Here is a 12,843-nt window from a genome sequence, read left to right as displayed (position 1 = left end):
CAAGAGCCACTTCATGGCCCATGGTCATGACCATGGCTAGTGGGAAGGCTTGTGGTCATGCCTTAGTGGTGTAGGATCTTGCAAAGTTGAGGGGAGCTACTGGTCAAGGGACCACGGGCACCACCACGGGCCGTGATGCCCTTGACGGCTCGTGAAGAGGGGCGTGGTGCCTGGCACCATGGCTGCCTAGTCGAGGGTAGTTTAGTAAATTCCAAAACATTTAGTTAATTCATGGGGTCATTTTATATGTCCTTTATTCACCTATTTAGACTATTTTAAGTCATTAACCCCCAACTTTAACTAACTTTACACAAGACCCAAATCAAAACCCCAAATCACTCCTCTCTCAAATATTTCTCTCTCTAGAAAGACCACCATTGAAGAAGAAGCTAGAGCTTGAAGCTAAGGTCAAGAACAAAGGCTCCATTGCCAAAGGCTTGTTCTAGGGCATTGTTTAAGGTATGTTTAGCTTTTCATCTATGGGTTCTTCCACCCATAGAACCCCCTTAGTAATCCCTTAATTTGTGAAGAAGAACCCAAATCTAAGCTAGGGTTACTTACAATGTGTGGGTATAGTTGGGTATGATTCCAAAGGGTTGGATAATACTTATTTATGGTTTGTTTTGCATTAAGTCGTGATATTATGATGAAATCAAGTGAATTCTATGATTAACCCTAGTTATGTTGATGAGCTACCTGTTTTGTGGGTTTATGTCATTAGAAATGAAATTGATGGTTCCTGAGTAATCTTTCTAAATCAATGTCATGTGTCGAATTGATCAAAGTTAGGATCATATAATTATGAATTGAACTAGACCTTGTTGAATATTATTGATCTTGAATTGTAAAGCTAGAATTGAACCTTTATGATTAATTAACGCTAGAATCGCCTAGTAATGGAAGATGCAATCAAAATACCTTGAAATCTAAGTATAAAGAAGATATTTATGAAAGAACCTTGAGAGTAGGGTTAGTGATCATTATAGTTAGGGCTTTAGGGTGGAGCTAATGTGATCAATTAGTGATGTAAAGGCTTTGAGAGTGAAGTATAAAAGAGATAAGAAGTCTAATAGGTTTTATTATGGTGAAAGTCCTATTCTCACCTATCCTAGCTTATGAATGCTTGAAAGTAAGAAGGGATAGAATCACATGAATATGGATTGGTTGTCAAGGAAATCCTTCCAGGAGTTATGAGTGTTAAGCAAGGCTTAACAAGCAAATCTTGAGGTGTATGCTTGGCCTCAAGTGGATATTGAAGGTGAGATAGAGTGTCACACAAGATAGGGTCCGGACTCCAAGAAGAAAGGAGAGCCACACCTAGTTGATGTGTAGACTATCCAAGTTAAAGGGAGAAATCTTCCATTGTAGAGTATGGGTTTTCCCTAAGTTAAGTCTCATGAGATAGAAGTCTTCACATAGTTGAGTTAGGGTTTCTAGTAGAAATCTCCATATCCAATGAAATAAGACATGCCTAAAGAAGTATCTCATAGTGTTCTAAAGCATAATTGAACTAAGACTTACTTAAGAAAGTATACCTCCTAGTGTTCTAAAGTTAAAAAGAGGAACTAGGTTCCAAACCATGTCCTAAACTTCCATATCACGCATAGATCGGTTCCCGATCTTCAGCTCAATAGTATCAGTGGTGAGTCCTCATCCCCAAGGACGACAAACATGTTTTTTTTGCTTTTAGTCATTAGTTTCAGTTTTTGCTAGACTTAGCGGGGGCCTGTCCCAGCACTTCTAGTCAGTTAGAGGCTTATTTTAGATATAGTTAGTTTCAACTTTAGCATTTGAGTTTGACCTTTCAGTTGTTGTTACACTCTCAATTTTTATATATTCAGATAGTTATGGGTATTTCCCATTATTTCATTTCATTTTATCTTATGATTTAGGTTCTGCATAGTATTTCTTTGCTTCAGTTTATTTAGTATGCTTATGATAATCCAGCAGGGTTATCATAAGGTCACTCGTGATCCTAGGTCCCGTGTCTGCGTCCAGGGGGTTGCTTTGGAGCGTGACAATTTTGAAGCAAACAACCTGACTATCCAAATAATAAAAGTAGCATTGATAAATAAATTTATTCTTCTGTCTATCAGAGCTATGGATAATAAGAAACACGGTAAGAAACATACGAGTAGAAAATTAAGAAAAATAAGAAGAAAATTAAATAAATTATATCCGGAATATAAACAACTTACTATCACAAAGACTGATAATGAAAAATTAGATCAATTAATAGATAATATATCTAAAATAGAATATAAATATATTCAATATTTAAAAATACAATGAATAACAAGAATAACGAATATAAACAAAAACTTAATGAAATAATTATAGAAAAACGACAAGAATTAGAACATAGGCAAAATAGACTTAACAATAGTATATTCGTAGGAATTTGTCACAAATCTGTAATAGCACAAAGAAAGATAGTAATAGAAGAGGCACCAGGATACATAGAAAGAACACTTATATGAACAGTAAAATTATGGCTACAAAATTTTAACTTGAAGAAATAATAAGAAATTTGATGGTGGAATAGCCACTACAACCATGGAAATATTATATAAATACGAAATAGCTATAAGAAATGAATTTAGTAGTATGACAACAGAGGTAGAAGAACAAAATAAAGAAATATTTCTTTAATATTATTTATGATATATTCTAGATATAAAATATCTTCGGTTCTTTGGTACATATATAAATTTTCCTCCATTAATTGTTCTAATAGTTTTATATCTTCCATAGATTTTACCCAATATTGTAAATATCCGTAGTTCATTTTAATCTGAATTTATTTCTAAATCATACCATTCTATTCTTTCGAAGTCTAAATCATGTAGGTTTATTTCATACCATTGCTGATTTAATATATCTTCTGATTCGTAATCATTAAATATTTTTTCCCATATTATTCTTCTTAATTCAATTATTTCTATAACGTTAAGTATTTATAAGATTAAAGTTTCATGGTTTTTTATCATTTCATCATGCACGTATGTAGTCATGTTCGTTGTTATGCGGGGTTTTTCAATTATTCCTTCCTATCATATTTATAATTGATTAAATTCATATTAGATTATTATGAACTAGATTATCTGTTTATCATGTTTTCTTGTCACTACTAGCATCGTACTTTAGCGGATACTTCCTTCTTATCAGCGCCTCAACTTTGTGTACTCCCATAAACGGCTTTCCTCGCCTACCGATTTCAACATTAGGATGGCATAGTATAGAAGTTTTCTCCCTGTTTCCAGTGTGCTAATAAACTAGAAATCATGATTCAAATAATTCTAATACATAATAACTAACATAAATTTATTCAATCATATATATGATATTCAGGAATATATGAAATTGGTTCCGCATATTTTTTGAACAATATACCTTTGCCTCTTGCTTAGCCATGCTATCTGAAATATCTGACTGGATTTCAGATTGTTGCTCCATTTATCTAAATCCTAAATTTTTAGTTGAGAGAGTTTTTTGAAAGAAAGTTTTTTATATCAGGCATTGCCTGCCATTATATTTACATATATCCTCCCTTATATAGAAAGGAATTCTCACGTACTACTTAAAATAATGTGCTACTTACACCTACCATTCCTACTACTTACACTTACCCATATTATTGTTACACGTGTCCATACTTGCCCATACTTGCCCATTACATTTGTCCATCCTACTTTTAATATGCACATGCACACACTACCTACTTTATTGACTATTTTACATTACATTCAATAATAAGACTAGTAGAATTTACAAGTGTCTTTTTTTCCTTATATCCTTCCGTTCTTATCCTATCTATAATTGGATTGTTTTATTTATATCTGTTACACAGTCTAAATCTAAAAAATCATGTTGTCCAATTATTGGTTTGGGCGTCCATTTTCTACTTAATCTTTTATCCCATGTAGTTTTTTCTTTATCATATTGTTCATAATTTTCATTATAATATTTTGGATTAAAATTTTTTGGGTTTTTTACTCCTGATGTGCTAGGTTTTTCGTCCATGTCTACGTCTTCTGTATTTACTTCTAAATTCTTTGTATTATCTATGTTTGCTAAAAGTTCCGTATATGTTTCGCTTGTTTCCGAATGTTGTTCTAGATCATCATCGTTTATTTCATCAACTCTTATTTCGGGTAGATTATCTTGGTTATTTTCTTCTTTTTCTCCTAATTCATCTTGTAATTGCAATTTTTCTTTAAATTTAATTATCCCATTTGCTAATTTTGTTTTTTGTTCTTTTTCTTTTTGTTTAATTTCATACATTTCTTTTAATTTCATACATTTCTTTTAATATTGCTATCTCTTTTTCTAGCTCTATTATTTTAGTATTTCTTACTTTTTCTAATTGTTGTACTTCCTTTTTTGCTTGTTGTTTTATTTTTTCAATTTCCGTTCTTCTATCTATTTCTTCATTTTCTTTTGTTATTTTTACCATAGCAGTTAAACTATCTTCTAGTTTTACCGTTTCTTTTTCTAACATTAAACTTATATTGTCTTCTTCTGTCTTTAGCATCAAAAAACAAATCATGACAATTCTCTAAATCTTGATAAGTTTAATAATTTTTTGAAAAGATATTCAAAAGCATATATCTACATCACAAGAAAAACTGTTAACAAAAACAAATGAATTTAGATTATATCATGTTAACTTCATCTATTGGAACATTCCATACTACTGTATATACTAAGAAAAATATAAATATTATATCATCAAAATTATTTTCCTCAAGTACCCGAGGTTGAGGAATATACCCTCTTACGATAGAACAATTGATGAAAAGTTTAAGGAATATACCCGCTTACGATAGAACAATTGACTTCATCAGAATAGTGATACATCATATTTCGCTAAACATTCAACTCACTCAACGACAATAAATCACACAAAAAAATTTAAAATGCAAGAAGAAGATGAAGAGTAGAAGATTAAAAAAATTGTGGTTGAAAAATCAGAGGAAACCCCTCTATTTATAGTCAACAAAGGGTAGTATGAGCAAGTGTTTTATCTGAAAAGTCATGACGTTTCCAAGAAGTCACAACCCTTTGGAAAAGTCCCAACTTATTAAAACGTCACAATTATTTTGAAAAGTCAGAACTCTTTGGAAAAGTCACAACTCATCGAAAAATCACAACCCTTTGAAAAAGTTACAACTTATCAGAAAAGTCACAACATATTGAAAAAGTCACAACCTAAGTTAGGGATATCATAGTAATTTAACATTCAAGTTAGGAGATCATGTTTTTAAGGTAATATATATATATATATATATATATATGAATTTTAACAGAAATATTATTTTAACATTTCAAATATCTAATCCATGGAAAACAATTTGATGTACATTAGGAAGTGTTATAATTCCTAATGAATCACATTGGTAGCGGAAATATGTCAAGACTCAATCCGCCGTACCCACACTAACCCTCTGATAGGAGAACCTTTACTACAACCCAACTGAACAACACGAACCAAAAGACAGTCATTTAAAGATGTGGAACAAGTTTAAATAATTAATTTAAGAGCTGAGTTCCCATAAACACAGTAAGTTATTAAAAACAAACATACAAAAGAGGAAATTCAAGCCCTAGAACCTGAAAGTCATTGTACCAAAACATCTAAATAAATGGTCTAAGATAAGGGGATGCAATCCCCAAAACAACTGGACATAAAGTAAAGGCTCTAAAAGGTCTACGTCCAAAGGAAATGGACAAAGATCCAGGATGAATCCATGGTAGTTTGAAGGAAACGGCTCACCCTAGAACTTAACATATTAATGTATACCGAAGAAACTACAGAAGGATTTTATGAATGTAATATATTACCATTTGGATATAAAAACGCACCAGGTAGATATCAACACTTTATGGACAATTACTTTAAACAAATAGAAAATTGTGTAGTGTACATAGATGATATATTATTATATTTCAAAACACAAGATGAACATATAAGATTATTAGAAAAATTTATACATATCATAGAATATTCAGGTATAAGTCTAAGTAAAAGAAAGTAGATATAATGAAAAATCAAATAGAATTCTTAGGAATACAAATTGATAAAAATGGAATAAAAATGCAAACACATATAGTACAAAAAATAATTAACTCAAATGAACAGCTAGATACGAAAAAGAAATTACAATCATTTCTAGGACTAGTAAATCAAGTAAGAGAATATATACCAAAATTAGCAGAGAATTTAAAACCATTACAACAAAAATTAAAGAAAGATGTAGAATACCAGTTTGATAAGAAAGACCAAACACAAATACAAAAAATAAAATTATTATGTAAGAACCTACCTAAACTATATTTTCCGGATGAAAATAAAAAATTTACTTATATAGTAGAATCCGACGCTAGTGAAAAGAGTTATGGAGGAGTATTAAAATATAGGTATGGAGAAGGAAAAATAGAACATCATTGTAGATATTATTCAGGAACATTTACTAATGCAGAAGTAAGATGGGAAATAAATAGGAAAGAATTATATTCGGTGTATAAGTGTTTATTATCATTTGAACCATATATTGTATACAACGAATTTATTATAAGAACAGATAATACACAAGTAAAATGGTGGCTAACAAGAAAAATACAAGATTCGGTAACAACAAAAGAAATAAGGAGATTGGTATTAAATATATTAAATTTTACATTTACAATTGAAGTAATAAAAACTGATAAGAATGTTATTGCAGATTACCTATCACGACAAAGCTACTCAAACTGAGACTGAGGAAGAAGATACAATTGAAAAGATACTCAAAGCATTACTACGCTTTGCACAAAAGTGGATAGTATGGACAACGAGATACAAAAGCTAAAGAATGATGAAAATAATCTAAAGTCTAAAGCTAGTCAGCAGCATGACTATAAAAATGTGGAGCTACGTCGATCGGAAGACGGAAGAAACCCAGAGCTAAAAGGAGACGATGGGAAACTCCTTAAAACCAATAATGTTTGTTTAAATACAGTTGCAGGAACAAGAAAACAAGTTAGCGATAAACAACATAAAAATGCTAACTTAAACCAACTATTCGCAAAACCATTTACCCAAAGGACACCTAGACATGTGTCCATAGAACCACAAACATCTACATACGCAAATAGTTTGTAAAACCAAAATGAGAAAAATACATATAACTGCATCACACGAACCTATATTGAAAATATCCACAAAATCCAAACCAATTTAAACCGCAACCCCAGATAAACTACAAAAGAACTAAACCATGATTATTTGACACAAAAGTTACAAGGATATAACAAGTTAATTGCACAACCGAAAACTAACGCTAATTTAGTAAGAACATGTTACAACTACGGACTGTTAAATACCGTATACACATACGACGAAGAAGAAGTTAGTGGAATACCAGAACTACACAAAGCATTCATCACATACAAAAGAGTTACGAAAGGAAATTTATCTTATATAAAATTCTATACAGCACCAGCGGAGATATTATACAAGGAAATAAAACCTCCAATACAGGTTATCAAGATAGGTTTAACTAAAGATATGATTATACCCGAAGATATCGGACAACAAGAAGAGATATGCAAAATAGAGATACCAAGTTTTTATGCCAACAAACGAATAATTGGTATATCAACAATTATACAAGAGCTAGCAAATAACTATTTAAACGGAAACGCTATATGGAGCTACTATGCAAGAGACCAGCTAATGATTTATTCCAATTCAAGGGAGATAAGGAAAGCAGATATGGATAAAGTCCAAAGATGGATTTTATCACTACTAAAGCCAAAAGAACGACCTACGACACGAGCACTAAAAGAAAGATTTATTTCAGTAGAATTATTAACCAGATATTGCAAGCTAATTGGTCATAAATACCCGGACCATATATACTCAAAGTACAACGGAGAAGATAATATAATTTCAGATGTCCATCTGGAATGATCTAATAAGATAAAGACGGAGAAAGATAAGAAGAAGAAGAAGACAAAAAGAAGAAGATAAAAAGGAGATAAGGACGGAAGGAGATAAGGAAAAAAAGACACTTGTAAATTCTACTAGTCTCATTATTGAATGTAATGTAAAATAGTCAATAAAGTAGGTAGTGTGTGCATGTGCATATTAAAAGTAGGATGGACAAATGTAATAAAGAGTATGGGCAAGTATGGGCAAGTATGGACAAGTGTAACAATAATATGGTTAAGTGTAAGTAGAAGGAATGGTAGGTGTAAGTAGCACATTATTGTAAGTAATACGTGAGAATTCATTTCTATATAAGGGAGGATATATGTAAATATAATGGCAGGCAATGCTTGATATAAAAAACTTTCTTTCAAAAAACTCTCTCAACTAAAAATTTAGTATTTAGATAAATGAAGCAACAATCTGAAATCCAATCAGATATTTCAGATACCATGGCTAAGCAAGAGGCAAAGGTATATTGTTCAAAAAATATGCGGAACTAATTTCATATATTCCTGAATGTCATATATATGATTGAATAAATTTATGTTAGTTATTACGTATTAGTATTATTTGAATCATGATTTCTAGTTTATTAGCACACTGAAAACAGGGAGAAAACTTCTATACTATGTCATCCTAATGTTGAAACCGGTAGGCTAGGAAAGCCGTTTAGGGGAGTAAACAAAGTTGAGGCGCTAATAAGAAGGAAGTATCCGCTAAAGTACGATGCTAGTAGTGACAAGAAAACATGATAAACAGATAATATAGTTCATAATAATCTAATATGAATTTAATCAATTGTGAATATGACAGGAAAGAATAATTGAAAAACCCCGCATAACAACGAACATGACTACATACTTGCATGATGAAATGATAAAAAACTATGAAACTTTAATCTTATACATACTTAACGGTATAGAAATAATTGAATTAAGAAGAATAATATGGGAAAAAATATTTAATGATTACGAATCAGAAGATATATTAAATCAGCAATGGTATGAAATAAACCTACATGATTTAGACTTCGAAAGAATAGAATGGTATGATTTAGAAATAAATTCAGATTAAAATGAACTACAAATATTTACAATATTGGGTAAAATCTATGGAAGATATAAAACTATTAGAACAATTAATGGAGGAAAATTTATATATGTACCAAAGAACCGAAGATATGTTATATCTAGAATATATCATAAATAATATTAAAGAAATATTCAGATTAAAACAACTATCGGAAGAATATTACAATAAATATTATTACATTTTACCATGAATTTCACACTACCAAAAAATAACATTAAAGAGATATCAAGATTAAGACACTTAGCAAAAGAACACTACAATAAAATCTTTAAAATAAAATACTCACCTACCACACTACCACCTACCACACTACCACTTTCATGAATCCCCCAACTACCAGTTCCGCTACGAAAAATGGTATCAGAGCTATGGATAATAAGAAACACGGTAAGAAACATACGAGTAGAAAATTAAGAAAAATAAGAAGAAAATTAAATAAATTATATCCGAAATATAAACAACTTAATATCACAAAGACTGATAATGAAAAATTAGATCAATTAATAAATAATATATCTAAAATAGAATATAAATATATTCAATATTTAAAAATACAATGAATAACAAGAATAACGAATATAGACAAAAACTTAATGAAATAATTATAGAAAAACGACAAGAATTAGAACATAGGCAAAATAGACTTAACAATAATATATTCGCAGGAATTTGTCACAAATCTATAGTAGCACAAAGAAAGACTATTTTATATCTAGAAATACAAATAAATAACTTAGAATATAAACTACAACATAATTTATAAATGAATAAAGAAGAATACGCAATAGATGAAAAAACATATGAAAATTATGACGGATTAAAAATAAAGATAATATTTTCTAATCTAGGAAGAAGATATAAGAAAATAGGTGACAATATAAGTTTAATGTTAGAAAAAGAAACGGTAAAACTAGAAGATAGTTTAACTGCTATGGTAAGAATAACAAAAGAAAATGAAGAAATAGATAGAAGAACGGAAATTGAAAAAATAAAACAACAAGCAAAAAAGGAAGTACAACAATTAGAAGAAGTAAAAAATACTAAAATAATAGAGCTAGAAAAAGAGCTAGCAATATTAAAAGAAATGTATGAAATTAAACAAAAAGAAAAAGAACAAAAAACAAAATTAGCAAATGAGATAATTAAATTTAAAGAAAAATTGCAATTACAAGATGAATTAGAAGAAAAAGAAGAAAATAACCAAGATAATCTACCCGAAATAAGAGTTGATGAAATAAACGATGATGATCTAGAACAACATTCGGAAACAAGTGAAACATATACGGAACTTTTAGCAAATATAGATAATACAAAGAATTTAGAAGTAAATACAGAAGACGTAGACATGGACGAAAAACCTAGCACATCAGGAGTAAAAAACCCAAAAAATTTTAATCCAAAATATTATAATAAAAATTATGAACAATATAATAAAGAAAAAACTACATGGGATAAAAGATTAAATAAAAAATGGACGCCTAAACCAATAACTGGACAACATGAATTTTTAGATTTAGACTGTGTAGCAGACATAAATAAAACAATCCAATTATGGGTAGGATACATATCAAAACAATTAATAGATAACAAGATAGTAATAGCAGAGGCACCAGGATACATAGAAAGAACAATTATAGGAACAGTAAAATTATGGCTACAAAATTTAACAAATGAAAGCTTAACAACTTTAAGAAATAATAAAAAATTTGATGGTGAAATAGCCACTACAACCATGGAAATATTATATAAATACGAAATAGCTATAAGAAATGAATTTAGTAGTATGACAACAGAGGTAGAAGAACAAAATAAAGAAAAAATCATAAATCGGAATCTAATGACAAAATTAGCAATATGTAATATGTGTTACATAGATGAATATACATGTGCATTTAGAGAATACTATTATAAAGGAACATATAGCATAGAAGAAGGTAAAGAAATAAGAAAATTATATTTTACAAAATTACCAGAACCTTTTAATTCAAAAATAATAAAAAGTTGGAATGAAGCAGAATTAACAGATACCTTAGGAGCTAGAATAAAATTCTTACAACGATGGTTTATAGAACTATGTGAAAAACATAAAGAAGAAATAAAAATGGAAAAAATATTAGTAAAAAACTTGGCATGTTGCAAAAATAAGACAGCACCCCAATTTGGTTGTACGGATAGATATTATAAAAATAAAAAGAAATATAATAAAAAATATAGATCAAAATATAAATATAAAAAACCAAGAAGAAGGTACTATGTAAAAAACTACAAAACCAAAAGACCATATAGACCAAAAAGAAAACTAACGGAATGTACTTGTTATAATTGTGGAAAATTAGGACATATAGCTAGAGATTGTAAATTACCTAAAAATCCAAAGAAAAAACAAATATCAGAAATAATAATAGACGATGAAAAATATACACAAATAGAGTACGTAGATTATGAATTAGAAAGCAATGATAGTATATATGAATTATCGGAAAATGAAATAGAAAATAGCTCAGTAATAGAATCGGATAATGAATACGATATCAATGACTGAAAAAGATATACAAATAATAACTAAAGAAAAATATCAAGATGAAGAATCGACAGAACAAAAAATAATATTTGATAATAATATATTTGAGCAAATAAAAGGAAAAGAATTAGACCTAAGTGTAGCAAAAATATTCGAAATACCAACAATAAGAAACTGGTTTAAACGACAAAAAGAAGAATATTACGTAGTAAGTCAAAGAGAACATATCATAGATTGCAAATACACTAAAGGAAAAGCTAAAATACCAATAATAAATAAACGAATAATAAATAAAGAAATACAAGATATTAAGGCTAAAAATCCAATTAAATATGTACATTTAGGAGGAACAGAAATACTAATAAAAGCATGTTTTAGAGAAGGAATAGATACACCCATAGAAATATACTTAGCAGATGATAGAATTATACAACCTATAGAAAAAAGCATAATAAGTGCGGTAAAAGGTAACCTCATATACCAAAAATTTAAATTTATAATAAGTGCTAATTACTCAGTAGCAGTAAATGACAGAAATATAGATAAATCATTAGTATTATATTGGAAAATGTCAGGAATAGAACTAGCCCCGGGAAGTAAAATATTTACAGCTAGATGTAAAAACTTATATGTTTTAACGACAAAACACAAAATAACAGCAAAAAATAAAATAAATAAAATAAAAATAGAAGATCCCTTTGAAAGAATAGTTACAGTCATAGATAAAAATGATTATAGTTATAATGAAATTGATATAGAAGAAGATTTAGAAATAGTAAAAGAAAGACTAAGCACATCGAAAAGAATAAACAATGAGATACCCCAAATATCATCAAAAATGAGTACCTCAAGGAGAATAGATAAAACCCCACTAAAATCAATGGAAGAAGACATAAAACCATATCATTACTACATCACGGGAATAATGGAACAACGAAAATATTTAATACTAATAGATACAGGACGAGAAGAAAATTATATTACAAGAGAATTAGTGACGGAAGATGAAATAATAACTATTGAACAATCATGCTCCGAACTACCAAAAGCATTAATATATACCGAAGAAACTACAGAAAAGGAAATAATCATCGGAGGAGTACCAATAGTGATAAAATTCAAAATATATCAAGGAAATGAAAATATCATCTTAGGAATAAAATGGTTAGAACAAGTAAAACCATATAATCTAGAAGACAAACAATTAACAATAAATTATGAAAATAAAAGGGTAATAATAAAAAGGACTTTAGTA

The sequence above is a fragment of the Solanum stenotomum genome, chromosome 9 (genome assembly GCF_019186545.1).
Source record: "Solanum stenotomum isolate F172 chromosome 9, ASM1918654v1, whole genome shotgun sequence".
NCBI lineage: Eukaryota > Viridiplantae > Streptophyta > Magnoliopsida > Solanales > Solanaceae > Solanum > Solanum stenotomum.
This window is presented reverse-complemented; position numbering follows the sequence as displayed.